Raw genomic sequence first — 5,976 nt, forward strand, 5'->3', positions numbered from 1 at the left:
TTGCTGTGTGCTTGTTTCACAGAAACTCAGTCAAGAATTCCCTGTAGGGACTTCCTTGGGGGTCCAGTGGTTAAGACTCCGCGCTGCCAGTGCAGGGGGCCCGAGTTCCATCCCTGGTCAGGGAACTAGGCTTCCATATGCCTCAGAACAAGGTCAAAAAGTAAATTAATTTAAAAAGAGTCCCTGTAAACTGTGCCCACATGTTCGCAAAGAACTGGCAGAAAACTGTAAAGGCTCAATGCAAATAATCGTGGCTGGGTCATGTTCCTACCGACTGGCAGAAGTTGGTTTGCCTAAGCCTGGCTTCCTTCCTCCAGCTGTCACTCAAGCTGAGGGGCGTGCCCTCCGAACTATCCAATCAGAGGGCGCCGCTGTGCAGGTGGGTGGAGCGACATACCACTCAGGTAAAGACCACCCTACCTTCGCCCGCCTCGCTGGGGAATGGTGTGTCTGTGGTTCATGCTTCCTGATGGAGTCGGCCCTGGTGTGTTGCGCTCTGACTCAGCACTGGTCGTGGGAGCCGTGGGAAGGCCTCAAGGGGACCCGGGAAGCCTAAAAATGGTGAGTGTGCTGTCCCTCGGTACGGAATCGGTGCGGAGCTTTCGGATCTCAGTCGCCTCTGGCGCGCAGCTTGGGCCGTGGACCTGCGACCGGACCCCGGACGTCCTGTCCATCACTTCGCGAGGCTTTTAGTCCTGGCCCCGGAGCTTCCCTGGGCAGCGCTGAACCGGCCTTCCCGCGTATGCCCAGATTGTGCGGTAACCAGGGGGCGGGTCATTTAGTGACTGTCAGGCCTGGGTTGCTGGGGTTCGTGAGTGGGAGGAGCTGTAGACTGTGGTATGCCCTGTCCTTCTTTTCTCCCAGGGGTTCATCTGTTTTCTCCAGAGTTTTCCAGATATTTGGGAAGCAGAGTCTCAAATCCATGCTCCTGTCCCCTTCACTTCCTGGGATGATAGTAGATCCCTAAATGTTCAGATCTCTCACCTCCTCCCCCACGCCAACTTCTCTCTAATTCACAGCGTTATAATCAATTAACTATTTGCGTTCCGACTGCATATCAAACAGACCCAATATTTTTATCTTTTTTTGCCAGAGCCATGGAATGCTATTTTTAAAAGATTTATATTTGTCTGTTTTCATGAGAGGAAAGTGAGAATAACCACTTAGAATTAGGTTGCATCAAATCTCTAGCTTCTCCCCCTAATCTTTCCTGGATACAACATCCTATGGGAAGTGCTTTGGGTGGAGGGTCTTTTTGGAAATTTTCCTGGGCATTTTGTATTGTCAGCATGGCCCCTCCCTGGATTTGTCACCTTGGAAAGATTTTTTCACTTATTTGTCTCGATTTTTCAATAGAGGTAAAATGTAGTTAATCAATAGAGCTTGAAAGACAGTATAAACTAGTTTCAAAGAGGCAAACAAGAAGGTGCATTTTAGAAGAAAATAATGTATTCCAGTATTTCACATTCTGTTTGTATGGAATTCTTTCACTCTTTATTCCCGAGCGTGTACAGAAAGTTTTTGAGGTCTGTTCTGTACTTTGGGATGTTTCGAGTAAATTTCCAGGGCTTAGATTTTGCAGAGCACAAGTGAGTGTTCCAGTATGATTAGTTATTTGTGAACCAATTTCTTTCCCTGGAAACAATTACCTGACACCTTTTTCTGAAAGGAATAGATATTTGGGGTTTTCTGTTTGAACTTGTCAAGTAAAAGTTGCTCATTCGCGTTCAACTCTTTGGGACCCCATGACCACACAGTCCATGGAATTCTCCAGGCCAAAATACTGGAGTGGGTAGCCTTTCCCTTCTCCAGGGGATCTTCCCAACCCAGGGATGGAACCCAAGTCTCCCGCATTGCAGGCGGATTCTTTACCAGCTGAGCCACAAGGGAAGCCTGTCAAATGCCTTACAATCCCCCCCCCTCAAATGCTGGGTTTGAGTGACCTTCTGGACTGTTCCCACACTGGGTTTGTGACATTTAAAGTAATATCAACCCTTTTCCAAAGCAACTGCAGCATGGAGCAGAGGCCTGTGGTTGCTGAGCCAAGCTAAGGCTCCCTGTGCCTGCACCATGAAGTACTTCAAGGCCTGTTGGATCCTTCCTAGAGAACCTCCTTCTGCTGGTGTCCACACCCACCACAGGACTTTATGCTGAGAAAAGCTACCGAACCCTGGAACGCTGGGGACACGTGAGCACACGGATTGGAGGTGGGTGGGGCATGATTGAGTTCCTGAGTTTGTAGTTGTGCCTCCTGAGGTCTAGACATTTTTGAGTTCTATGTTGAAGTTTTGCAAAGTTTTGCATTCAGAATGTAACTGATGCATGTTAAGAAAGTCTGAAGGTCAGGTGTTCTGTCTCATGGAAAAAGGGTTGATGAATTTGGGAGTTCATTTGTGTGAGAAACTTAAACAGAATCAGGCTCACCATTTCCTCACTTGTGAGAATAAAAGCCTGAGGGAACGGGACCCTCCATGCTTCCGGGGAAGGAGAGGGTGTGTGGCCGCTCAGTTGTCCCTGCCCTTCTCCACCAGGGACTGACACGCTGTAGATGTGACACATGCATCTCAACCAAGAGTGTTTAGAACCTTTCTGAATGTGGGGTGTGGTGTTTTTTTTAAGTTTTTTTTTTTTTTTTTAATAATATGGACCATAAAAGTCTTTATTGAATTTATTACAATATTGCTTCTGTTTTAGGTTTTTAATTTTTAGCCCTGGCATGGGGGATCTTAGCTGCCTGACCAGGAATTGAACCCACACCCCCTGCATTGGAAGATGAAGTCAGTGGACCACCAGGGGAGTCCTGGGGGTGAAAGTGTGTTTTTTGTTTTTTCTTTCTGAATTGTAGGATAACATGCTATATATCTGTGTTGATTCCAGTATTTGTGTTTCTTTCCTTTTGATTCCTTTATCATTGAAGTTTGCAGCTTTTGAAACTACTTTGTATTGGCTTTTGGGGTTATATGATGTAAGTTGATTGACACAGTGTAAGATAGAAAATTGTGGAACCAAATAGAATTTTGGTTCCATTTGGGCAAGAGAACCTCAAGATGTGAGAGATATGGGTGTGTTAAAGTTCTCAGGTGCTTTTTCCATTTTTAGGTCAGTGTTTATCCTTGTCTCTGGAGAACTTTGACTTCTAAGAGGTATACTATTCCTAAGGCAAATGAATTCCTATTTTAATGGATGTGGGAAAAAGGCAGTTGAATTTCTGTTTTCACTGATATGAGGAAAACACCTCAGAACTTATGGAAATCTTTGAAATTCCTAATATATTTCAGGGCTTAAGTGAAACCTCCAATGTATTATAATACACTACTCATTCTGTAAAATATTTGTGTTAAATATAGTGGAAGGAAGGCTTCCTTGGTGGTGCAGTGGTGAAGAATCCACCTGCCAATCCAGGAGACTCGGGTTCGATCCCTGGCTGGAAATACTCCCTGAAGGAGGAAACCCACTGCAATATTCTTGCCTGGAAAATCCTATAGACAGAGGGGGAGCCTGGCAGGCTACAGGTCATGCAGGGTGTCAGACACAACTGAGCAACTGAGGACCCATCATAAAACATATCGCTCTCCTTGGAAAAGATCAAAATTCAAACTTTAAAGTATGATTTCTACTTAATTCATATTGTTTTCATACCATTGTAAAGTTGAAAAATTACAAGTTGAAGCATCATTAGTTGGGGGCAGTTGATAGAAGCCTTTCTCCCCTGCCCCCCTTGTTTTTGTTAGAAAGGAATTTGTAAATTTTTTTATGGTCTGTGGTTTTATATCTTTTAAATGTTTAAAGGATTAAATCTTGAAGTGATTTCCTATGTAGAAAGGTTTAATTTCAAAAATCAAACACTAGGGACTTCCCTAGTAATCCAGGGGCTTTGAGTTCCCAATGCGGGGGACCTGGGTTCAAGCCCAGGTCAGGGAACTAGATCGCACATGCCACAACTAAGACCTAGTGCAGCCAAATAAATAAATATTTTTAAAAATTAAAATAAAAGGCAAAAGCTAATTAAAAATAATGATTAATCATAGGAAAATACAGCTATGTAAATTTCTCTTCTTATTTTCACCAAGTAATGCATGGGAAGGTTGAATAAAAAAATTTTATTTTTAATTCCTAAGATAGGAAACTTGTGGTGATGGAGAAGACTCTTGAGCGTCCCTTGGGCTGCAAAGATATTCAACCAGTCCATCCTAAAGGAAATCAGTCCTGAATATTCATTGGAAGGACTGATGCTGAAGCTGAAACTCCAATACTCTGGCTACCTGATGCGAAGAAGTGACTCATTTGAAAAGAGCCTGATGCTGGGAAAGATTGAAGGTGGGAGGAGAAGGGGACAACAGAGGATGAGATGGTTGGATGGCATCCCCGACTCAATGGACATAAGTAAACTCCAAGAGTTGGTGATGGATAGGGAGGCCTGGCTTGCTGCAGTCCATGCAAAGAGTCGGACACGACTCAGTGACTGAACTGAGCTGAACTGAAGATAGGAGACTAACCTACATATCCTGCTCTACTTTGCTCTTATTCCAGTCACCCTGGAGTAGGAAATGGCAACCCATTCCAGTCTTCTTGCCTGGAGAATTCCATGGACAGAGGATCCTGGTGGGCTACAGTCCATGGGGTCGCAAAGAGTTGGAGACGACTGAGTGAATAAACCTTTGAAATAAGCAGTTTTGATTACTTCCTGATTTCATTTTGTTAGTGTTTCTTTGTATAAAAACAAACCAGTGTGAATGCTTATGGGGTTTGTTCTTATAATGGGCTGTCTGGGGTTCACGTATTCGATGTTTGCCTAGTACTAAAAGTTAAGCCTCATCCCTCCCTTTTACCCTAGTGCTTCTTACCTGGACAGGCTGATAAGAAAGCCTGGAGGCTCTTGCTTTGTGACCTGCTGTTTGCTGGGGAGCTTTTCCTATGTCCTGTGCTGGCTGCCCCTGTGTAGCATGGTTGACCCCACCAAGCCTGAGTTCTATATACAGAGAATACAGAGTTGGAAGTTTTGGTAATTCCTTATTTTTTCTGAGTAGGAGTATGGGAATTAAGCCTTTGTTAAAATGGTGCTCAGTTGATGTATTGGGTGGAACCTGCCTGTGTCTTTAAGTAAAAATGTAACTGAGGCTGGGATTGCCTGCTGTTAGGAGAGGAAAAGCCTGATCACACCCTGTGATTGAGGTGAGCCCTTCAGATGGTCACTGCTTAAAAAGCAGTTATTTCAGAGAAAAAGCAATTGGAAAAGGTGGCCACTAGGTGGCAGGCTGAGCCCACGCCTAATAGCAGAGGGCTCAGTCAGTCAGTTACAGTCACTGTCGTGTCCGACCATTTGTGACCTCATGGACTGTAGCCCGCTAGGCTTCTCTGTCCATGAGATTCTCCAGACAAGAATACTGGAGTGGGTTGCCATTTCCTGCTCCAGGGAATCTTCCTGAGCCAGGAATTGTACCTGCATCTCCCGTGTCTCCTGCTTTGCAGGCAGATTCTTTACCTTTGAGCCACTGGGGTAGCCCTTCACCAGGACCTTTAGTACCTCTGCTGCTGCCCCTGCCTCCACTGCGACAAAGCTCCCGACCCTCTGAGTTAGGGGGACAAGACACATACACAGCAAAGGGATTAGTTCAAACCAGTTTAAGCCTGGGGTGCTTAAACTCTGTAAAGTAACCAATTATCGTGGAGGAGGTCTCTGATCCTGATGACACTAGTGTGCACCTCTCTGGAAGCAAACATTTAGGAATGCCAGGGTAGACAGGACACACTCTTTTCTAAGTATATATTGGGACTTAACACATTATTGAGGCTTCCCTGGTACCTCAAAGGTAAAGAATCTGCCTGCAACCTGGGAGACCTGGGTTCGATCCCTGGGTTGGGAAGATCCCCTGGAGGAGGGCATGGGAACCCACTCTAGTATTCTTGCTTGGAGAATCCCCATGGACAGGGGAGCCCAGCAGGCTGTAGTCCATTGGGTCGCAAAGCGTCGGACAT

The 5,976-nt window shown here is 45.2% G+C and overlaps 1 long non-coding RNA gene across 1 annotated transcript; it reads left to right on the forward strand.

The window, feature by feature from the left end:
• Nucleotides 1-400: 400 nt before the first annotated feature.
• LOC136166130 (uncharacterized) lies at nt 401-4,597 on the forward strand. Its single transcript, XR_010662856.1, has 3 exons — nt 401-561; nt 2,006-2,207; nt 2,695-4,597. It is a non-coding gene; the product is annotated as an uncharacterized lncRNA (long non-coding RNA).
• The last annotated feature ends 1,379 nt before the right edge of the window (nt 4,598-5,976 follow it).

The sequence above is a fragment of the Muntiacus reevesi genome, chromosome 1, assembly GCF_963930625.1.
Source record: "Muntiacus reevesi chromosome 1, mMunRee1.1, whole genome shotgun sequence".
NCBI classification, from domain to species: domain Eukaryota; kingdom Metazoa; phylum Chordata; class Mammalia; order Artiodactyla; family Cervidae; genus Muntiacus; species Muntiacus reevesi.